This window comes from Urocitellus parryii, chromosome 11, assembly GCF_045843805.1.
Source record: "Urocitellus parryii isolate mUroPar1 chromosome 11, mUroPar1.hap1, whole genome shotgun sequence".
NCBI lineage: Eukaryota > Metazoa > Chordata > Mammalia > Rodentia > Sciuridae > Urocitellus > Urocitellus parryii.
Genome location: NC_135541.1, coordinates 20,652,793 through 20,677,658, shown reverse-complemented (window position 1 = coordinate 20,677,658; position 24,866 = coordinate 20,652,793). Strand labels below are relative to the sequence as shown.

At 37.1% G+C, this 24,866-nt stretch overlaps 1 protein-coding gene across 6 annotated transcripts in view; it reads left to right on the top strand.

Moving 5' to 3' along the window:
- Phc2 (polyhomeotic homolog 2) overlaps positions 1–24,866 on the top strand; it is a 105,317-nt gene that overhangs the window by 13,483 nt on the left and 66,968 nt on the right. For 4 of the 6 annotated variants that reach the window (XM_026406811.2, XM_026406810.2, XM_026406806.2 and 1 more), the window contains exon 2: positions 2,023–2,126. The exons of 1 other annotated variant lie outside the window; for it this stretch is intronic. The gene's annotated coding sequence lies outside the window, so the exon portion shown is untranslated. Of the gene's footprint in view, positions 1–2,022; positions 2,127–12,529; positions 12,623–24,866 lie in introns of all 6 variants that reach the window. One more of the 6 variants, XM_026406807.2, reaches the window with a different exon arrangement.

The window sequence follows — 24,866 nt, the reverse complement described above, 5'->3', positions numbered from 1 at the left end:
TGGGGGGGGGGTCTTTATTCCAGTACTCTCTTGCCTGCCAAAGCTCATAAAAAATTTGTAATTTTTATCTTTAGTCTTCTGTAATGTGTCTTTTTCCCTGTCAACTTTTAAGATTTTCATTTTATCACCTTAGCAATTTGATTATGATGTTATTGGGATCATTTTCTTTATATTTATTCTGCTTATATTTGGGCTTCTTGGATCAAATACAGAAATGTTTAAATATTTTAAATTTTAAAAATGTTATTCCCTTCCTCTCAGATCTCATTTCCTTCTGGAACTCCAATCCCCAAAATATTAGATTGCTTAGTGTTGTCCTACAGGTTGCTGACGCTCTGCCCATTTTTATTCAGCCTTCTAGGCTTCATTCTGGATAATTTCTAATGCTGTATGCCTTAGAGTTCACTGATTTTTTTCCTGAAATTTCTAATCTGTTATCAATCCCATTCAGTCTATTTTTCATTTAAGATGTGTTTTTAGTCACTAGAATTTAATTTCAGTCTTTTTTTATGTTTTCCTTTTCTCTTGTTCTCATTTCATGTTTTTGCTACTTCTTGAACACATGGAACATATTTTTCTAAAGATATTTAAATACCTTATGTGCTAGTTCTTTCATCCCTGTGACTTCTGGATCTATTTTTATTTATTTACTTTTTTATCCTGATTAAGGGTCTTTCTTTCTTTCTTTCTTTCTTTCTTTCTTTCTTTCTTTCTTTCTTTCTTTCTTTCTTTTTTTTCTAGTGCTGGGGATTGAACCCAGGACTTTGTGTGTGCAAGGTTAGCACTCTACCAACTAAGCTATATCCCCAGCCCAAGGGGTCTTATCTTTTTGTTTTTCTGAATGCCTTATGATTTTTTATTAGATACCAGGCACTGTGAATTTTATATTTTTCATTGCTAGATTTTGTTATATTCCTTTAATTAGCTTTGGCTTTTGTTTTGGAATACAGTTTAGTTACTTGAACATAAACTATTAACAGCCCTGTGTCAACACTGGAGTTGTTCTGTCTACTCTTTTCAAATAGTCTTCAGTAGTTTTCTCTCATGCATGTGTAGATTAGTACTTAGCCAAAAACTTGAGGGAGGCCTGTCCGTGGAACTCCAGGGTGCTTCTCTTTCTCTCCATGCTTTTCTTCCCTCCCTCCCCAGCCCTTCTCTCTGGTTCTTTGTTCCACAAATTTAAGCCATTTTTCCCTCCTTGATCTCTTTTCTCAGTCTCCTCAACCCAGGGAAACCCCTGGATTGGTTGTGTGTCCCCTTCTGCATTGCATCCTGGAAATGCCTTCAAGCAGCAAATGGGTAATTCATAGGGCTCACTTTGTTTTCTTTTTCCCAGAGACCACAAGCCTATCAGCTACTGCCTGGAAACCATTGCTTCTATACTTTGTCCAATTTTTTAATTGTGTATAGTAGGAGGGTAAATTTGGTCCCTGATTCTCCGTCCTCTAGGTAGAAGTCTCTACCATTTTTTAGGGACCTTACATATTGACAGTAGATTGCTTTCTTTAAAGAGCTCTCACTGTAACAGACACGGCTTTTGAACAGTTAAAAAGTAGATCTGTATTTAAAGTAATAAAAATTGTATATATAAATAAATCAAAATATGATTTAGGAAATTTAGATCTTCCCCACATGGCTATCTATCATATGACCGGAGACTAATTCATTGTTATAGAATTGCATGGGGTTGAAAAGTAGTTTCAGAAGAGGACTAAAGCAGATCAAATTGTGACTTACTGAGGAACTGTGGTTGCTCGGAGCTGTACCCAGTCACTGAATCTTAGCTATAAACCCTCCATTGCCTTACTGTCTATTTAAATCCTTTGTTAGTGTTCTTCAGGGTTTAAATTTTTATTTTGATGTTTCATCCATTATTCGAATAAGGAGTAAAATACTCAGAATCCATGTGATAAAGATCAAAATCATAGTGAGAAAGTCAGACAAATAAAATGCTAACAATATTTAAACTGTGATAGTCTCCACTAACTACTGTTTAACACCAGAATTAATATTTTTCTCCAGATCCTTGCTGACTGCACTGAAAATAAGTGAGGCTAATTATAATAATCCATCCTTGGGCCAACTTCTGTGGAGCAATAGATCAACCTCAACTATTAACCTTTCGTGTGAGTATGTGTGGTGTGTGTGCATGTATGCAAGAGACAGAAAGTGCATGTGCAAGTACACATGCTCCCTGACTTATTTTGCACCTTGTTTATGCCGGGCATCTCAACCATCATGACAACCCTGTAAATTCAGGTTTTTAGGTATACATCTCAGACATTTAATGAAAAAACTGAGATCCAGAGATACTAAATGACAAGTCCAAGTTTTCCCACTACACCACACTATCTCTTACAATGCCATGCAGTATTACCATATGTAGTATCAGAATTCAGCCGACAACAGACCACAAACAACCTTGGGCCATGCATCTTGCAGTCCTGTACCCTGAGCTACAAAAGGCAAGTAAGACAGTGTTGGATGGATAATCATAGTGTCTTTCATTAGGAAAAATTTTAAAGTTTATAATTTACATGCAGCAAATCAAAACAACAATGAAGTAATTAAGGCAGTAGTACATTATTTTCTTTATTTAGGCCAATTTAACTGAAAGAGACTGATGCATGCCCAACACCATACTACCTGTTGCTAGATAGGCCTTTAAGTTTGAGGTTACAGTCACTATTAACAATGTCTGTGTTTGCACCTTTATCTGTTAAATTGATGGTCTTCATAAAGACCTTCACATTTGAGATTGTACCATGGAATAATTTTTCTGTAGTTGACTTCTAGCTGTGCCATTCTGTATAAGATCCTACATCAACTACAGGTCAAGTATCCCTTATCTGAAATGCTTGAAATATTTGTATTTGGGGGTTTGGATTTTTTTTATTTTTTTATTTTTTCAAATTTTGGAATATTTACACATAAATGATGAGATGTTTTAGGGAAGGGACCCAACTCTAAATATGAAATTAATTTTTGTTTCTTAGACTATATATATCCTGAAGGTAACTTTATATAATGTATTTAATAATTTTGTGCATGAAACTGAATTTTATGGCATGAAATTTTCCACTTAGGTATTATGTCGGTACTCAAAATCTTCAGATTCTGGAGCACTTTGGATTTTAGTATGGTCAAGGTATGCTCCACCTGTATTTTGCTTGCAGTCATCTTGATTTTTCTCATGATGATGAAGCTGCCTCGGGCTCCTCCTTCAGCTTCTCTCTGCCTATGTTGGTGTCCATTGTTGGTAGATTGCTGTTATTACAGGAACTCATAATTAGATAGTAGGTTCAATGAATGCTTGTTAATTTATCAATTCTAGGTATCTTATTATTTCTACTATTATTGGTACAGACAACCTTGAGTATGGCTACTTAAAAACCCATATATAAAGTCCTTGGTGATAACCTTGAGTTTCTCCTATAAAGATACAAACACTAACAGATTTACTTTGGCTTATGGCTAATCAGGTATTAGTGCCTTACTTTCAAATCCTACACAATTTTAAAATAGTTTCTGCATTTATCAGTGAGCAGTGCTCTCTTTCATATTGTTTTTTGGTATTATACATAGGTTGTATTGAACTTGAATTTGCCATTTATTGGGATAGAGAATTGTAAGGTACATATATCTGGTACTGTGTTCGTCAGGAGTTTTTCTCAATGTGAAACATGCTGGCCTATGTAAGGATTATATCTACAACATTGATTTTATTAGATAGTCAGTGGTCATGTCATGCTTTTGTATATAGAATGGAGACTCAGGATTCACTTTTTTTTAAATTCCTCATCTCCAAGATTTAGGGTGAAACTAGTGGTAATTAAATAGAAGGGGAGAAATTATGTGTAGTGTTTACATATATGTGTGTGATAACACTTTGATTATTTTTTTAATTTTTATTTTATTATTTTTAAATTTGTACTTTTTATTTTTAATTAACAAATCAATGTACATATTTATGGGGTACAGTGTTATAATTTAATATACTACACTTATACAATGTATAAAGATCAAATCAAGGTGATTAGCTTCTCCATCTTCTTATATATTTTATCATTTCTTTGTGTTTGAAGCATTTAAGCTCCTCATTTTAGTTCTTCATAAAATATATAATGGGTTGCTATAAACTGCAGTCACCCAACCATGCTGCAGAACACTACATTTTATTATTCCTATGTATCACCCATAGTCCAACCTCTCTCTATCCACCCACCACACTCTTCCTTGTCTCTATCTCTGTCCTTTCTTCTTGCTTGAGAGAAACTGTCTCAACTTCTATATATGACTGAGAACATACATCATTTTTCTTTCTGTGTCTGGCTTATTTTACTTAACATAAATTACCTCTGACTTTGCCTATTTTGCCACAAATGACAGGATTTCATTATTTTTTAGGCTGAATAATATTTCATTGTTTATATTTACCATTGTTTCTTTATCCATTTATCTGCTGATGAACATCTGGGTTGATTCCGTATCTTGACTATTTACAAATAGTAAGCCTTGGTTTTTAAGTTACCATATAAATATTAGTTAAGAAGTCCTCTTCAGGACCAGACTGCCTGAACTTGAACCCTAGCTCTTCCAGTCACTAATTGTAAGTGTGACTTTGGTCAAGTTACTTAACCTCTCTGTGTTATTGTACCCTGTGACCTTGGTAAATTCACTAATTCTAATAGTAGTTGTTCAATAGATTCCTTAGGATTTTCTACAAATTCATTCATTTTGCCTACAAGTGAAGACAGCTTTACTACTTCTTTTTTAAACCTTTATGCTTTTCTTACTTACTTTGTTGTGCTGGCTAGCACCTTCAATGTAATATTAAATGAACAATTGAATTCTATTCCCAGTCTTAGGGGAAAAACATTCAGTCTTTCACTATATAAACATGATGTCAGTGTAGGCTTTTGTTATGTGATCTTTTTGAAATTGAGGACATTTTCTTCTATTTCTAGTTTGCTTGGAGTTGTTATGATGACTGAGTACTGAATTTTGTCAAATGATTTTCATCTATCTATGGGGATAATCATATGCTCACCTTCTTTGTTAATATGGTGATTTATATTGATTGATTTTTTCAAATGTTAGAATTTCTCTTAATGTAACAAAAGGAAATTGAGATATTCCGTTATCTTTTTTTGTGCATTTGTTGGGAACTGGTAGTATTTTAAGATAGTTCAAAATCTCTAGGCTTATTCTCTGTCTCTCAGTTATAAAGACAATATGTTAAAGACATAATAGACAACAATAATATACCCTTTGGGGGAGAAACAAATGATTATATTGAGACTTTCTAACTGGTGATTTAAATTTTGTGATGAAATAAAAACTATAATAATATAGTATTTACACTAGCTTCCTGATCATTTAATTCTCCCATAATTCACAGAAAAGCAATTTTAATTCTTTTGAGATCTTCCTTTTCAAATAAATGAACACACTGGGTAATGAAGCTGACTAGGTAACACATAATTGTTGAGATGTAATTCACTCCATATTTAGAAATATTTTAGAGTGGCAATTATAATAAGCACAAGTGTCCAGGTGATAAAATGCTCAGTTCTTCATTGCATGATAAACAAAATGGGGACTTCCGTAGTTGACACCTTGATTTGTCACATTTGCTGTTCAACTGTGGCCATCATATGATGTTCGTTCTCTTTATAGGAAGATATTTTGGTTGTTTGTTACTAGGTATTACAAGGCCTGTCTTATCATAGTGACTGCTATTTTTGTAAAGAAAGTGGTTTAAAATAAGTGTTCAAATATAGAAAGAATGATTCATTCCCCTGTTGCCAGGGCCAGTACTACAAATGGAAATCGCACTGAGGGGGACATCAGCTAATTGAGTCTTTCATTAGGTTTTATTTTCATAGCCTTTGATTCCTAAAGCCATAGTTTGCCCATTGCCTCAACAAATGCATTGTACAAACCCAACTGAATCACATAGGTGAGTACGTGGCTGAAGGCGGCTTTGGAATCTTGTGATGCTTCCCCTATGTGAGCTGCATCAGCTCTCTCACAGGATTGGTCTTTTCAGTTTCCAGAAGCAGCATGGCCTGCTCCATTCAGCTGCTATGCCTACCCCATTCTTTAACTCTGTCTCTCGCTCCCTGAGCATCATTCACAAAGACAGTCTGCTCTAAGGAGAGGCACAGATAGCTGAGGAAGGAGGCAAGGGAATCATGCCAATCAGAGGGGAAGAGTAAGACATTAAAAATGACATTAGTGCAGTAATCCCATAGGGACTGAAACAAATTGAGCTGGTAGGTTTTTCCTGGAAATTCCAGCTCTTTCCAGGCATTTGTTTTTCTCTGTAAGAGCAGGGCAGGTTTGAGTCTTTTTATGTGACAGGCCATTCAGCAGAAGCAGTTAAGCCTACACAAAACTACTAAATAAATAAGAGGCCTTCCAGCATATACTTCATGTATAATGATATGAAGTCATATAGTTTTTTCCTTATGGTATTCTTTAAAAATCTTTTATTTAACTTGGTGCAAAAGAAATTATAAGGTAGGGATAGTTTAAAAGGAAGACTGTTTGATAGAAAATGATCACATTTGAAGTATTTGTCATTCTCTTAACATTATGTGGGTAGATTTCTGGTTCTTAGCAATCAGTACAGTTCAATAAATATGTATTATGACCCACCCACTCATGGATGAGTGCCACTCTTTATTTTGTGTAGGCCATCTGAGACAGAGGATGGAATTAGAAGATAAACTTCTTTGCTAATCACTGATTGAGGATGGATTGGACCTGGAAAGCACTGGTCAGAGGTGGCTAATAATAGGCAATAGATATAAAGGAACTCTAGGGGTTTTTAAATAATCAATGTTGTTTTTTCTAATTACAAAAGTAATATGTTTTATCATAGAAGATTCAGATAAGCAAAGTCAATTTTAGAAACCTATTATGAAAGCACCCTAAAGTAATGCTGTTACCATTTTGTTTGATATCCTTCTAACTTTTTAAGTTTGTGAATATATAGACATAGCTGTAGGTATATTTGTTTTTACAAAAGCCATGCCTTATAATCTTTTGTAAACTTATTGTGAAACTTTATCCCCGACTGATGGAATTTAAAAATTTTAATTTCCCTCCTTTTTTATTATTTGTTCTAATTAGTTATATATGACAGCAGAATGCATTTCAGCTCATTGCACACAAATGGAGCACAACTTTTCATTTCTCTGGTTGTACACAATGAAGAGTCACGCCATTCGAGCATTCATACATGTACATAGGGTAATGATGTCTGTCTCATTTCACCATCTTTCCCATCCCCATACTCCCTCCTCTCTCCTCACTCCCCTCTGCCCCATCCAAAGTTCCTCCATTCTTCCCTTGCCCCCACCATTATGGATCAGCATACACGTATCAGTTCCCTCTTTTAATGACCATCCAGGTAGCTAAATCTTTGTGACCATACACTTTGTTTGTTTGATTGTTTGATGTGGGATCTCACTGTGCCCCAATCTTGAACTCCTGGGCTCAAGCAATCCTGCTGCCTCAGCCTCTTGAGTAGCTAGCTGGGACTTCATACACACTACCTACCCCCATGATTATGTAAGTCAAATTCCTAAGTATGGAATTACTGTGTCAAAATTATATGAAATACTATGACTCTTAATGTAGTTTTTTTAATTTCCCCCAACTTCTCAGGAGCAATTGTATGAGAGAGTATGGACATAATTGAGCATTAGCAAGCTCTTTATTTGTATTTATCTACTTATATATCCTTGCACTTTCAAACCTGTTGTAAAGTAGTTTTCATTGTTCTCAGTCATCAACTAATACTCTACTGTAAGTAGGTGGGGGAGGGTGGAAGAGATGAATTCCTGAGAACCTATTTCTCTCTTGGGGCCTCAAGCCCCAGGCTGGTGACAAGGAAGGCAATAAGACTGTTTTGGTCCTAAACAAAGAGTAGATACTTATTTAAAAAAAAAAAACAGAAAAGATACCTAATCTTTAAGAGCTCATTGCGTAGTCCGGAGAGAGAAAACACATACATTTGAAGCAAACTAGTATAAATACAAATTCACAAGATTAAAACTATTTTCTTTTTTGGTTGATTCTGCCATGCGACCAGCGGTGGCTTCATTAAAGAAGGTTCGATTCGTGAGCTCCGGGACAGCTTCTCCTAGCTCCAGCCTCCAGCCACCTAATGGGAGGTTTACTGAAGAGGCCAGCGAGAGAGAGAGAGAGAGAGAGAGAGAGAGAGAGAGAGAGAACATGCCAGGGAGTGGACTTTTATTGGGGAACAAAAAATTCCGGGGAAAATCCCAACCAATGAAGGTTAAGGGGGCCAGGATCCCAAGGTCAGGGGTGATGATTTGGTCTTTGGGGCAGTGGTCAGACACGCCTCTGCACGGACAAGCCCTCCGACCTGGAGAAGGGTGGGGAAAGCTCTAACACAGCTGTGTCTAAGCGCCTCTCACCCAGCCAGGGAGATAACTCAAATCACATGCGAGGATGGCCTCCCACAATTGATGATTTAAATACATTTTTCCTTTTGCCTATAAACACTCTGACAGAAGATAATCAAAACAGGCTGGCTGATTACCTCTCCTCACTCCACCGCGTTCCCTCACTCTTACTTGAGGAACTTTTACTGCTGTTAATGGGATCTAGGTACTTAGAGCCACTGGTGACAACTAGAAAAGCTGAGAACAGCATTCTTTTTCAATTTTCTTACATTTATTAGAGTGTTAACAAAATAGAAAGGTAGTACTGAGCCAAAATCTTGGGTAAAGCAAGTATGCAGAGAGGTAAACTTAGCACTCAAATCATTTTTCTCTGAGTGCATTTATTAGTCTGAAAGAAATGTATGTGAAGTCAAGCTGAGTATTTGCCAATCTCATAGGATAAGGAAGATAGGTATCAAACCTAGAGACTCCCCCAAGTAAGAAATTGGATAAATCCTTTCCCTCTTTAAGGGGAACTATGAAGAGCTAAATCCAAGAGTGATCTGGAAGTAAACCATTCCTGGAACGGGTCAATTTTGTGTCTCCTAGGTAACAGACTTCTGGCTTAGACCAGGGTGATTCTATACTACTAGTGTCTTCTGGTACCTGACAAAAGCAAAGAAAAATCCTTTCTAAAGAATGGTTCCACTATCTAGGACTCAAATTAATCTTTAAATTTTTTCTGGTATTATTACCTGCAGTTACACATAATCATTCCATAAAATAACAAGATACCTTGAGTAATAACCAACAGAAGAGCTCACTGTGGAGACAGGAGAGAGAAAACACATACATGTAAAGAGTCATACTCTTGAAAACACAGAGTCCCACAAAACTTCTTTCAGATATTACAATCAGTAGGCAAACTATGCTATGTTTAAAGATATTTTTAAATGATTTTTAAATATCTTTAAGAACATGAATCTATAAAAAGTATTATAATAGATCTGAAAAATAATTACATATAACTTCTAAAATAAAAAAAACACATCAACCAAATTAAGAACTCCAGTTAACATATTTATCAGAAAATCATTCATAACTGAGGACAAAACTGGAAAATAGGTCTGAAGAAATTATCCAGAATACAGCATGGAAAATAAAATGACAGAATATATGCAAGAGACAAAGAGGATAGAAGGAGAACATCTACTAACATACCTTTACTTAGAGTTCCAAAAAGTGAGGAGTTGAGAAGGAGGTGTATTTGAACAAATGATGGCTGAGAATTTTCCCTAAGTGACATAAAAACTACAATCTACATTTTCAAGAAGCTTAATGAATCTCACACTGGTTTATGAAAAGAATTCACACTGAAGCACATGATAGTAAAGCTGAAGGTAACCAGAGATAAGTCTTTAAAAGATGATTAATAAGTAAACAGTTTACCTTGAAAGAAGCATCAGGTAAAAATATGGCTAACTTCTGGATAGCAATAATGAAAGACAAGACTTCCACAGAAGTCTTTGCAGATCCTTTGCTATGTAAGGACCTCCTGCCAAGGGGGTGCATGAAACCAAAATCTAATCCTCATTCCAAGTGTCCAAACCTGGCCCTGGCTCTCAATTGTTTATTCTCAAAGAATACCTTCTCCTAATTTCCACAAAGTATCTTCCATTTGCCAAGCCATGTGTCTGTAGGGCAGCGTCTACTCATTGAAGGTACCTTGTTTTAATTTTCATGAAATCACCAAATGAGCTAGCAGCAGCTCTGCAGAAGGGTGGAATAATGTCAAAGTGTCTCAGTTTTGAAGTTATATGTTCTTTCTCTTCTTCCCACAGGTACACTTAGGCAGAAGGAAAATTAAATGCATTTGAGCCAGACAGATGCAGAGAGTTTGCCATTATTACATTAAATGTAAATGGGCTAAATGTTTCCACTAAAAGACAAAGATTGTCATACTGAATAAAATAATTTAACACTCTGCTATTTACAGAAGACACACTTAAAATATGTTAGTAGTTTATAATCGGGATTGATTTCTATTGTAAACTACAATACACAAGACTGCCCCCAACAACAAAGAATTATCTAGCCCAATTTAATAATACCTGGGTTGAGAAACCTTGATATAAGTAGACAAAAAATTTACAAATAAAAAGATAGGAAAGAAGATATACCATGAAAATGCACACTAAAAGATAAGCCAATACAGCTATGTTAACAATAGACAGAATTATACTGAGTCAGCACTTCTAGAGATAAAAGGGGCTACTTTTAATCTTAGTTTTAATTTAATTAAAATTTCCTCAATGTACTGCTTTTTCCCATAACTTAAAAACCTCTGGGATTATTAATAAAATAATATGCTAGTCAATTTTATTGGACAAAATATTTTAAAAACTAAAATTTTCATTTAACAGAAAGATTTAGTAATTTTAAAGTTATGCGCATCTGTCTAGATGTAGTGGCATTCACCTGTAGTCCTGGCTACTCAGGAAGCTAAGGCAGAAGGATCACTTGAGCCCAGTTGGGGGCCAGCCTGGACAACAAAGCAAGACTCCATCTCTGTAAAAATTAATTAATTAATAATGAACTATATTTATCTAACTAAATAGATAAAGCAAAAATGTCAGAGCCACAAGGAAAAAGACAAGTCCACTCTTAAGGTGTTTTACATACTTCGCTCAGCATTTGATGTAACAAGCAATAAAAAGACAGTAAGAACATCCAATTTAATAACACAATGATCAAATTTTATCAATGAACATATTTAGAAAGCTATAACATTTGCAGAGTATATTTTTTCAAGCATACATAGAACACTTATTAAAGATATCCATATACTGGATCATAGAGCTAGTGTCAACAAATTTCATAGGGTTAAAGTCACATATAACAATCCTGCCTGGCCACAATGTAATTATGTAATTAATTATTCAATAAGAAAAAGGTGACTAGAAACTCATCACCACACCAAAAATTTGAAAAGTAACTAGTACAGTTCTATATAACATCATCATTCAGTTAAGAATGTTTTCTAACATAAAATCTTTTGGTATATACATAAAACTGAGCTTTGAGGGAACTTTAAGTTCATCCATCTTAAGTGGGGGAAACAGCATTCAAAAAAGTGAAAGCAAGCAAATAATGAAGGCGAGAACAGAAATTAATGAAATAGAAAACACTCATAGAAAGACTCTGCAAAGATAAAGTCAGTTCTTTTAAAATACTAATAAGATTATTCAACCTTATAAAGACTGGTCAAGGAAAAAAGACACACATAACCAATAACAGGAATGAAGAAGTGTACATCAATGCAGATCCTACAGATATTAAAAAAATACATTTCTAAACAATTAAATTCCAATTTCTTATTCTGGATATGTGAAGCCCTGTATAATCTAACTCCTGCATTCGCCTCATTTTACACCACTCCTGTCTACTATGCTGTCATCAAACGTGCCAAGCTTGTTTCTCACTTAGATCTTTGTGCTAAGTAGTACAAAGGGATACAATGTCGGTCTCTTTGTAATTTGATCTCAATTTTAAATATAACCTCCTCAGAAAGGTCTTTCTTGATCACCCAATCTAAAATAGTAACCCAATTATTCTCCATGATGTCATTCAAGTTCTAATTCCTAATTAGCTCATATTATTGTCTGACTTTTTATTTGCTCCCTGATAGATGTAAAATACACGAGGAACCTTATCTTGTTCATCATTCTATCTCAGAGAGCACAGAGCAGGTTCTCAATAAATATTGATTGAAAATACCACATTTTGTTAGTTGTGGAGAGGTTGACTGGGGGAAAAATGTAGAAACAGAAAATGAATAAAAAAGAAACTATTGTGTGCAAAAATGTAGTGGAAAGAAGAGACATGGAAACATGCAGAAAAGAATTAAAACAAGGAGAGAGGAAAACACTTTAATTATATATTATTACTGTTGTGTTTTGGAAAAACTTAATTAGAGGGAAAGGAACTAACTGTATTGAACACCACCTATGTAGGGAACCTAAATTGCCAGGTGATAGTTTTTGTTTGTTTATTTGAAAGATTTTATTCTCACTGAGAGTAATCACTAAAATAACTTTTCTCCTTTTCAGCTCTTCCTTAGGAAGAAAAGAGAGTGTTTTCATTCTACAGAAAGAAACGAAAAAACTATTTGTTTTCCTGGAATAGATTGTCAAGGATGACAGGTAGGGCCATTCCCTAAGAAAGAACGGTAGCAGAACTTTTGGAGAGAAATCATAACTTTCATTTTTAATGCATTAAGGTATAGCTGCTTCAAAAAATCCAAATAGAGATGTTGACTAGATGATTGGGTTCATCCACCTGGAGCTCAGAGGCGAGGTCTAAGCTGGAGGTCTAAATCTTTGATGTATCAAAGCCATAGGCATGATGTGAATATCTATAAAGAGAGAACAGAATTCAAAAGAACAAGATTCCAGGGATGAAACTTAAAGAACTCTGATATGTAGTGCTCTGGATGGTGGGTGACAGCCCCAGGAAGGAGGCTGCAGGAGGGCCAGGAGAATGTGGTTTCGTTGAAGCCAAGGTAAGATGCTGTTGCAAGGTGAAGAATTGTCAGCAGTACCAGATGCTGCTGATGCACAAGGAAAATGAGAATTGAAAATGTTTTTTAGCTTTAGTGACATTGAAGTCTTTGAGCTCAGTGAAAGTAATTTTAGCAGAGTGGGGATGGAATCTGAGTCTGGTTTAGATTAGTGCCCACAGTATCTCTGCATGGGGTAGATGCTTGATTTTGTTTTGTTTTGTTTTATCATGAAACATATAATTATGCAGACAAATGTATAATAGCGTATATGTAGCATTTGAGGAATAGAATGAACAAAGTTGACCTATAATCCAAGCTAGGAAATAGAATCTTAAATGACACCTATCTGCCCTGCCTGGTTGCATCTACCTTCTTCCTCTGCCCAGGCCACATATGTATTTTTACAATATCCTTTTTCAGTTGCAGCTGATTTTGAACTCTCTTTAAATAGAATCAGACTGTATCCACTCTGAGTCTCGCTTCTTTTGCTCAAAATTATCTTTTTGAGATTTGTTTGTATTGATATATGAAATTGGAGGTCCATGTAAATATTGGGGAATCTCTATTTAGTTCCATTAAGTGGTGTTCTAGTAGCGTTTTGCAACCAGCTCTTCCCTCTCCTGTCCTGTACACAAGGTACCCGTATGATATTGCTAAGAGATGTCAACAAGTGGAGGTAAAGAATGGTATCTCTCCCAGTCTAATATCAAACTTTCTTAAGAAATAGAGCTGGATATCTGATAGGGCAGTTTTCTTTACACTCTTCTCTTTAAGAGCAATTTGCCCATTCTTGGCCTTTTACATTTTCATATAAATTTTAGAATCAGCTTGTCCGTTTTCATATAAATTTTAGAATCAGCTTGTCCGTTTTCTTTTTTAAAAAAAAACTAGGGACTAAATCAATCTATTTGATTTGGGAAGAAATGACATATTTATTTATTTATTTGTTTGTTTTTTTATTGTTGGTCGTTCAAAACATTACATCTAACTTGATATATCATATTTCACAGTTTGATTCAAAAGGGTTATGAACTCCCATTTTTACCCCGTATACAGATTGCTGAATCACATCAGTTACATCAGTTACCCTTCCATTGATTTACATATTGCCATTCTAGTGTCTGATGAATTCTGCTCTCTATCCTAACCTCTACTATCCCCCCTCCCCTCCCCACCCCTCCCCTCTTCTCTCTCAACCCCCTCTACTGTAAAACATTTCTTCCACTTGTATTATTCTTCCCTTACCCCTCACTTCCTCTGAAATGACATATTTATAATATGAAGTTTTATTGAGGAAGAAATAACATATTTATATTATGAAGTTTTCCAAAACATGAACATTTATTTAGGTTTTTTAAAATGCTTTTTAAAAATTTTTATAATTTACCCCATAAGTGTCTTGTGAATATTTTATTACTCTATTCTATTCTTGATACTTTATTCTTTTGCTGCTATTAGAAACAATGTAATTTTTAAATTTTTCATTTACACTATTGCTAGTGAATAAAAATACATTTTATTTGTACAAATTGATTTTGTTGCCAGAAATTTGCAACTCTCAATAGTTCTAAATCACTAAACTGAATTAGATTCCATCAGGTTTTCTGTTCATACAATCATGTAAACTGCAAGTAAGGATAATTTTTGTTCTTTTCTTCCCTATGCTTTTACTTTGTGTATTTGAATTGTTTTTCCTGCCCTACCATGATGGCTAGGACTTCCATTATAATATTTCATGAGTGATAATAGCAGGGGGCTGGTCACTTTTCATCACAAGGCATGGCATCTTATTACAAATGTAAAAAGAATATTGAAAATATAATTAGGATGTGCAGACTAGAAAAACTAGGTACTTTGGAGAAAAGAGGGCTCCTTTGGTTAAGGAAGATTCTTGATTGAAATCCAGACTGGATAGACTGCTTAGTTAAAAAGTGCAGGCCAGGGGAAAGGGCAGGGAAGGGAAATGGCAAGAACAAAGGCAGGAATGAGCTTGGCACGTGGTGGTAGAGTAAGAGGCTGAGTGATTACAGTTCATTTGGATTCAATCAGCTAATCCTGTCAGCTTGATCTTCAAAAATACATCACATCTAGAGTCAGACCATTTCTTACTACGTCTTTCATAGCCCCCAAATTCAGACTAATACTTCTTGCCTAGATGGTTGTAAAAGTTTCCTGACAGGTCTCTGCTGCAGCCTGTCCCCTGTACCATTTATTCTCCATTTGGCAACCAGCATGATACTTCTAAAATGTCATCCCTTTACTTAGATTTTACTTAGATTTTCCCTCTCATATAGAGAAAAGCCAAAGTCCCCGTAATGCCTTGCAAGGCCCCACATCAGGGTTTCTCAACCTTAACTCTACTGATATTTGGGGCTGGTAATTCCTTATTGTGGGGGCTCTCCTGTGCATCAAAGCATTTGCAGCAGTATTCCAGGCTTCGACCTACTGAATCCCGATGGAACCCCCTATCCAGTTCTGACACCCAAAAGTGTTTTCAGACATTGTCTAATTTCTCCTAAGGGTAGAAACTGCCCTCAGTTGAGAACCTCTGCCCACAGATGCAGTCTGCACTATTACTCAAACCTCACTGAGCCACAATGGGACCTTTCTATTTTTAGATACATGCAGGAAGCATGCTCCCACCTCAAGGCCTTTGCCTCTCTCTTTGCTTGGAATACTCTTCCTCCAGAGAACTACATGGCTCACTTGCTCATTTATTTCAGTTTTCTGTTCAAATGTCCCTTATTGTAGAGTCATTCTGTGGCCACTCACAAATAGTGACCTTCCCTACCACCACCTACCTGTCCATGTACCCTTGACCTTACTCTGCCTTTGATAAAGCATTTACCACCACCTGGTATTCATTCTGTATCTCCCCACAAGGAAGGAACTTTGTCTGTTTTGTTCACCACTGTATCCCTTATATTGAGAGCACTTCCTGGCACATATTTGATGCTCAGGACTTTGTTGAATGAGTAAACAGGGGTTAGATGGGTGGGACCAATTAAAGGTCAGTGCCTATCACACTAAGTGGTGTGAATTCTTTCCTAAAGCGTTGCTGTTAAAAATCTTAAAGGGAGAGGACTGTAAAACCAGTATTATAAAAAGATTAAACTAATGCAGCAGGACATGATGAATCAGAGACGTGACATGGGAAAGAGGGGAAACCTCTTCAAAAGACTTTTGCAACAACTTAACCACATTATGATGAGGGCCTCGACTCAGGTGGTAGCAATTGGAATGGAAAAGAACGGAGTGAAGATAGACTGGGCAAGTAGCTATCCTTTTCACCAAGAGCCACAAAACAGCTTAAATTTCATTCAAATAGATAGACTTTAGCTATGCTGCTTTTCCTAATTCCCCATCCTTCGGCCAGGCCCAGACTTTGATGCCCTTGTGCTCTTATTGCTGTTATAAACTCCAACCTATTCTCCCTTTGTTTCTGCAGCTTCTTTCTACCCAATCCATGGCCTTGGAACAATCTTCATTTAAAAAAATGTCATCACATCAATCACTTTTATAAACAAACTCACAATGGCCTGTGTTACACTTTAAATCTAGACCTTGTTTGGCCTTGAGGATTCAATACCAATTCTCTTACCATCTTCCCCCCATTCTTTCCACTCCCATTTCCTCATGTGCTAAGGAAATCATTTAGTTTAGGAAAACCCACTTTAAAATTTGCATTCACCATCCCCTCTCTCATACCATCTAAACAAAATGAAAGTCATTTTATGCTTTTTTTTATATATATATAGACTGGAGTCTTTTAATATTTAGACAGGTTTCCTAAGGCTTTTATTTATTTAATATTTTTAAATATGGAAAATAATGATATGATGATCCATTAATATATCTTTTTTTTATTGACACCAAGAGAAGACATCTGAAGAAAATCATCCCAACCTAGGTCTTTTCAGTTAATAATGTATCTTAGAGATTTTTCCCATATCAACACATACTATTCTAACTAATTCTTTTTAACAGAATATTAACAGAATGCAGAATATTCTATTATGTGTGTATGTTTATGTGTGGCTATGTGTGTGTGGCATAGTGTTTAAGAGCATGCACTTTTAGAAGCAGACTGCCTATCTCTGGATCCTGCTCTGCCACCCTACTAAGTGATAGACAAATTTCTTTCCTCTATGAATCTCATCTTCTTCATTTATAAAATGCACAAAGTAACAATGCCTACATCATAGAATTGGTATGAGGACTTATAGGAGACAATTCATGTAAGTGCTCAATAAATGTTAACTGCTATTTTTTCACTCTTACATTACCAGTAATATTTAGCTAATTTCCATATTTCTGCTATGATAAGCAATGCTGAGATGAACACCCGTGTGCATATATCTTAAAATATTTGAGAGGATGTATATCCCTGAAGGTAAATTCCTATAAACAGAGTTGTTAGGTCACAGGGTATGTACCTAAAAATGGTATGTATTGCCAAATTGCCTTGTAAAAAGGGTATTCCAAATTTCAGTTTAAGAAGTATATCACCTTATATCAGCCCAACTATTATCAAACTTCTAAGTGTCAATATTAACGTTACCTTTAAATATGAGAAAGGTTAAACATACTTGTAAGCTTATCATCTATACTTTTTTACAAATAATGATGAATGCTTTTTCATATTCATTGACTATTTTCTCACTAAGTTATGTATGTATTTCTTGTTGATTTCTGAGTCTTTGGTGCTTTATAAAAAAGAATATTGTCAGATCAGGTTTTAGAAACATAGTTACTATGAAAGTTAAATATAAGTGTGAAATAGTTACATTCACTTGATATTATTTTGTAAAGATTTTAAAGCTTCCTTTCCCTTCCTCCCCCTCAATATATCCTGAGCATTTCCACCTATACTTTTTTGGGGGGGTCAAGGTCTATGACTTCTATCCCTTATCCCTTCCTATTTCATGTTTCTTTGGTAGCAAAAGCTTCTTTGCCAAATTCAATGACTGGTGCAGGGAACTTGCTGTAAAAATTTTCAAAAAAAATGAACAGAGTCACAGTCTCAAAATATAAACCACCCATTGGGTGATGTGAAGCCTGAAAAACAAGAAAAGTGGACCAGGGGCTCAACAGGCTCTTCTAGTATCTTCAAAAGCAAAATGCTTAAGTCGATTATAGCAAATAGAAAGGCTGATCTGTTTGTGTGGCATCTTCCAGAAAGATGCAGAGCCATTAACAGCTTTTTGGTATGCATTCTCCTATAATTGTATGATTCCTTGGAACTTTTCTAAATAATGACAGTGATGATGATAATGTGACCATAATATGGCCCTCATGGTCCTTGTGAGCTCTGTGCCCAAAGAATAATAATGCCAGACCCTTTTGTAGAGGGCCTGCTGTATGCGAATGCTGTTCCAGAGGTTTTACACGCATCCTTTCCATTCCTGAGTGTCTCTTTGACGGATGCTCTTTCCACTGTAGATGAGAAAATAGCAATTATGTGTGGTTCTGTGCCTTGTCCTGAGTCATGCAGGCACTGAAGGACAAAGGCCTGGACTCCCCAATGCTCCACAGTGCTTGGCTGCACTTTGTACATCTCTGGTAGAATTGTTCACATTTTGCCTTGTATAGATTTCCATTGTCTGAGAAGGCGGAAACCACATCTCTTTCACCTACCCTCCAAGCAACTATTTGTGATGTTGTCCAGGACAACTGGGTTTGCCCCAAGAAATGGTCAATGTCTGGGTCATTTGGCCAACTGTACTCTCTCTTAAGAGACAATCCTAGGAATCTGGGGCCTCCGATCTGTGTTTGCCTTCCAGCTCTAAAAAACACCAAGTATTCCCTGGGTCCACTGGAATATGGACTCAGGAAACCAAGAACACCTTCAGTCTTTGGTGCTGCAGGTGTCTGGACATTGTGGGCCCCTGTGGACAGATCTGTGTCACCAGCTTCTGAGTGATCTGTTGTCTAGATAGAGGAGTGTCCTTTCCAGAGTTTTTATCTTTCACCTGTGTTTCATATAAGGATATGGTGCTAAAGCCAGATATTTTTAAAAATAGAGATAATTTTAAAAGTAAAGAAAAGCACAAAGTAAATAAAAACCTATGGGGTAACCCTGTTCCTGAAAGCAGCCATTCTTTTTTTCTTTTTTCTTTATTATTTATTTATTTAGCTGTAGATGGACACAATGCCTTTATTTATTTATTTTTATGTGGTGCTGAGGATTGAACACAGGGCCTCACACCTGCTAGGCTAGCACTCTACCACTGAGCTACATACAACCCCAGTCCCCCATTCTTAACATTTTGAAATATATCTTTCCAGTTAAGCTATATGTTAAATAACATGTACTTAACAAAAATGGTATTATATTATGCATTCTCTGGGACAAGCTTAGTGCCCTTCCATATTTACTGGTTCTCCTGAGCCTTGTGAAAGCCCACTAGGGGAAAGTCCAGTCCCTCCTTTCACAGTGATTTTGTGGAGTGGAGGTGGAATTTGATTCATCCCTACACTTACTTAATATCATTTAAAACTTTGCAAAGCAAAGCAGGTCACACCCCAATAAGGAAATGACTTGGTCATGGTCACAGTGCCGAGGCAAGACAGCATCTGTATCTGCACTCCAGCCACAGACTCTTTCCATGGTGCTTTTAAGTTTCAGGTTTCAGGAGGGGTGAGGGCGGCAGGAGTTGGAAGCTGGAATGACAGGGCCAGATGGGGTATTGTTTTTAGCTGCCATCTATCTGAGACATTCTTGTTCATGTTATTATTGACTGACTAATTATTTAATGTATTTTACATGCACAGGGAACAAAATGTAAAAGATATAAAAGAGCATACAGTGAAAAGCACCCCTCTTCCACCCTGCCTCCCTGCTGCTGAGTCCCTGGGCCACCCAGTTGTCTTCTCTGTGGGTGTCTCTGTCAGTGGGTTCCTGTGTGTCCTTATGAGAAGCATTCTTAGTTCAAAGGGCAGGAGATCATAGAGGTCATCCAGGGTGCACTCCCCTGTCTCATTAGTATCCTCTGCTGAGGTCATCTGAGTAACCCTGCCTCCTACCCCCAGTGGCATCTGAGGGAACCCAGTCACCCTTCAAAGCCCATGGTGGCTGCATCCCAAGGCCAGGTCAAGACCACCACCACTGAGACCACCCCAAAGAAAGGGAGCAGAGCCTCAGGGGGCCACCTCTGACCCTGAACTAGTCTCAGTTGGAAGACCAAAAGCCTCTTCCAGCTGTGCTGTGGCCTCACTGTATACAAGTTGTCTGACCTTTCTGAACCTGGACTTTTCACTAGGTAACCCAAAGTCCCTTCCTTCTTTGACAGTGTCACATTCTAATCAGTAGGTCACTCACAACACTGCTCAGGCTTTCCTGTGCCCCCCATCAGTCCCTGGTGCCACACATCTGGGGTGGGGCCTGAAGTTCTGCATTTTCAATGTGCTCCCAGTGATGCGATCCACTGCTTTAAGGGCCACATCTTTGGTATCAAGACTGTGATCTGTCCCAAGGACTAAGCACCTGGAATTTTGAAATAATGTCTATTTCAAAGCCGAGCGGCTACCACTGGAGAACCCTGGCATTTGTTTTCCTCAGATCCCTATGTGGTCTTTCTGGTCCTCTTGGCTCAGGTTGCCAAGTGGAGACTGAGTGAGCACTGCTGTGTGCCAGGATAGTGCTATATGCTCCAGATACATTCCCTCTCTCTTGACTCTCAAAGCTACCCAATGAGGTGGATGCTATGATCATCCCCATTATACAAATGAGGAAACTAAGACCTAGGCAGTTAGCATGCTCAAGACTGCACAGCTGGGAGGAGACCTTCCAGTTCCAGACTCCCCTAAACCAAGAGAAGAATGGCTTTTTCCACTGCAGTCTTAGAAGTGAACACTACAGGGATAACTGTCACAGGCCTCCTCTTACGTCTCTGCGGGATGGGGCAGTGCCATTGTTCAGCTCCGGTGTCTCCTCCAAGGCAACACATCTCGGCTTGCAGATCTCTCCTTTGCCTCAAAATTTTCTGGATAACTTAAGGGGTTCAGAGTACAGCTATGTCAATCAGGGGGTAAGAAGGGTTCTTCCATCAGCCTCTCTCTCCCTCAACAAGAGGGTTCCTTGGCTGTGAACAGCACTTAGATTGTGTCAGAAGAAGGCCATGGGCCTTCACAGGCCACATCTATTTTCATTTACCTTCTGAAAGAAGATTAAGGGGAAAATTCAATTTTGCCTAATGCCTCCCCCCAAATGGCTAATTTATATGCTAATTAGCAAGATAGGAATCGATGAAACTGGTAATCAATATGATATCCAAGGCACCAGTAATGAAATTCATTTGGAGATGCACTGCCAGTGGAAATGAAGCAATTATGCAGAATAAATGGGGCAGGTCAGGGAATAGGGCTCCATATTGCACTTGACTGCATTATTTCCCCTTCACTCCTCCCCTTACCTTTCTCCACCCCATTAAAATAACTGTCCATTCAGATCCTTTGAGGTGCCACACACCAGTTTCTTTCTTATCTTGCAATGCCTTATCCTGCAATGTCCCTGTGGATTTGTGGAAAACAGAACTAAAGAAAATTAGAGTCTGAAGAGACCAGAAGTATGAACCCCAAAGGAGAATTAGAGGCTAAATAGGGGCTCTTCATGCCGTATACTGAGTAGTAATAAGTACTTTATTCTCATGCTGTGAGATTGGTTTAAGATATTTTAGTTTTAGAGAATAATATAGTTACCATATTCCCCAGAACTTTAGAACTGCCTGATTACAAATATTTCATCCCATGAGACCACATATCAAATGATGTGTCCAGTGTGAAGTAATCCATAGTATCTCGAGAAGATTTAGCCTAACCCTGGGAAGTCTTGTTGCAATCTGGACACTCATTCTTAGTTCAGATATGGTGGTGGGGGTGGTGACTGCAGTTATTTCTGGACATTTAGGACACAGAGTTATTGCACTTTGTACTTTTCAATTCAGATAATTGAAAGTTGTCTTTTATCCCAATAGCTGCTTGTTAGAATCATCTGAGGAGATTTTCCTAAAAATTTTAATGAAAATGCTTAAATATAAAGTTGTAACATTTACACAATGCCAAGTGTATTCTATCTAGATTCTACAACTGATATTTTACCAGACTTGCTTATCACATATATATCCAGCTATCCCTCCTGCTATCCATCAGTTCATCTTTTTGCAAAATATATTTCAAAGTTGCAGGCATCAGTATCCTTCACCCCTAAAAGCTTCAACCTGTACATCATTAGCTAGAGTTTGAAATTCATTTTTAAGGTAAAATTTACGTACAGTGAAATATACAAATGTAAAAAATACCATTCTGTAAGTTTTGACAGCTGCATACACTGATACCAAACAAATCGCTAGGTCATGGTCATCAGAAGTTCCCTCGTGCCTCTTCCCTCCCACTCCCTGCCCCTTCCTCCTGTTTTCAGAGGCAACCACTGCTCTCATTTTTTTCTATCACAGATTAATTTTTCCTATTCTTAGAAAATCATATAAATGCAACATAAAATTCTATATAGCAATCCATCATCTTAAACATTCATCATTTCTTTGTTAGAACATTTAAAATTCTCTCTCCTAGCTATTTAAAAGTATATAATGAACTATTGTTAACTATAATCATCCTACTGTGTTATAGAATACTAGCAGTTAATCCTCTTATCTAACTGTATTTTTGTATCTATTAAACAGCCCTAATATTGCCCTGAATATACTTAAGGCTTCTTTCATTCAGCATAGTATTTTTTAGATTCATTAATATTGTTGTATATATCAATAGTTTATTCCTTTGTTTTTTGGTGAGTAGTATTTCCTTGTATGGGTATATCACAGTTTGGGGGTTATTATGAATAAAATGGCTATGAATGTATCTATACAAGGCTTTTCATTGAAATGTATTTTCATTTTACTTGAGTAAATTCCTAGGGTTGAAATTTCAGGGTTACAGATTGAGTTAATGTTTAATTTTTATAAGAAATTGAGTATATCTCTTAGAGTGGAGAGTAGAATAGTGTTCACCAGAGGATAGTAAAGAGAGAAGGGAGAAGTATGGTTTAATGAGTCCAAAAATGCAGTTAAATTAGAGGATTAACTGCTAGTATTCTGTAGCACAGTAGGGTGACTATAGTTAACAATAATTTATTGTATATTTCAAAATAACTAGAAGACAGAATTTTGAATGTTCTGACACAAAGAAATGATAAGTGTTTAAGGTGATTGATGTGCTAATTACCTTGATTTGATCATTTTGCATTGTATATGTGTATCAAAATATCACCCTGTACTCCATAAATATGTATAATTATTATGTGCCTACTAAAAATTTTAAAAATTAAAAAACATTGTTATGCAGTCATTTTCTGAAGTGGTTGTGCTATTTGTGGGAAGCTTTAAAAATAAAGCTGCCCTTCCCTCAAAAAATGATTAACTAATGAATTAATTGGTGAGGAGCAGGCACAGGTATTTCTTACACACATCTTGGTGGGTCTAACGTCCATCTGGAGGGGAGTCACTGAAGGCTTAACATTCAACCCCAGATGAAATACCTTCAGTTGCTTATAATAAATGTGAAAAGTTGATTTTCTTTTTTTACTTTTGAAAAGTAGACTTTTGTTGTTATTCCCTTTTTTCCTTTACTTTTACTGTTACAAAGTCTTGGGGTGTTCTGAGATTATTTGGACACCATGCTGCAGAATTTAGAGTCAAAAGACCCACTTTTTAATCCCGCTTTGCCACTTGGTGACTGTTCAACTTTGGGAAAGTTACTCAATGTAGGGCTTCTCCTGTGTGTTCCAAGGCTATGAAGATAAAAGTGCCTGACTCAGAGAATTTTCAGCAGGGTGGGAGTAGAGTTATCTAACCCCTCCAAACCAGTTGGATTCCTCAACTCTGCCTTTCTGAACAAAGGCAGATTGACAGTTCTTTTCTTTAGTTCCATAAAATGGCTGTGGATGGTGAGGCTGTAGATGTCAGAGGTTGAAGAGCTGTCACTACCTTCTTCTAATGACTGACGCATAATTACCTCTTGTCTTACATATATGTAACTCAATAGGATGGGGATTTTGTATTGCTTTTCCTTTCCTGATAGCGACTTGGGCTGATCTCCCTATTCACTGTCCCTGTGTACCCACATGAACCTTTACAGGACTGCCGGTTAGAGTCAGTATTAAGAGAACAGTGGGGAGTGATCCAATAGCAGAGGTTCTAGTTTATCCATGCCTTCGCTGGCTCTGGATTGCTGAGCTTTGAGTCAACAACAGCAAAGGAACAGACCTATTCAGATTTGATCCCTACTGTCTGAAGTCACACTCCCCCTGAGGAGACAGACATGGAAACTCTTCTGAATCCACTTTAGATGGCACCATCCAGATCTGATTGAACAGGTCCCTGAACCTTACAGAGAGTTGGTGTGTATGGCTCCTGACAGTGTTTTATATCAAACACTCAGTACTTGTTGGAAGAAAAGAAGTCTCTTAAAGGGATCTTGTAGGTGATATGGTCTCTCATCCTTCAACTATTTAAATGAGGATTTGCCTATTAGCAGCAGGAAGAATGGAGTGGCAAATAGTGGGTTTTTCATATTAGGTGAGATAGGCCAGCATGGGTACAGATGAAGTGCCAGGCTTTAGCTTCTTTCGAAACAGGAAGGCTGAGGAGGATTTTCCTTCCTGTCCTCTACAGACAGCTATAGAGCAGGTAACATTCTTTGCCTTCCTGGGAAAGTAGAAGAGCTTTCAGACTATCAGAGGCTGCTCTGGGCTGGGGCTATCAGTACATAGGTCTAAGGTAAAGGTGGCTGCTGGTGAGCTCTCTTCAAGTTTTGGGCCTCTCTAGGTATCTCTGTGGAACCCTCATGCTTTGTAAGAGGGTACCAAGCGGAGAGAGAAGGGAATGAGA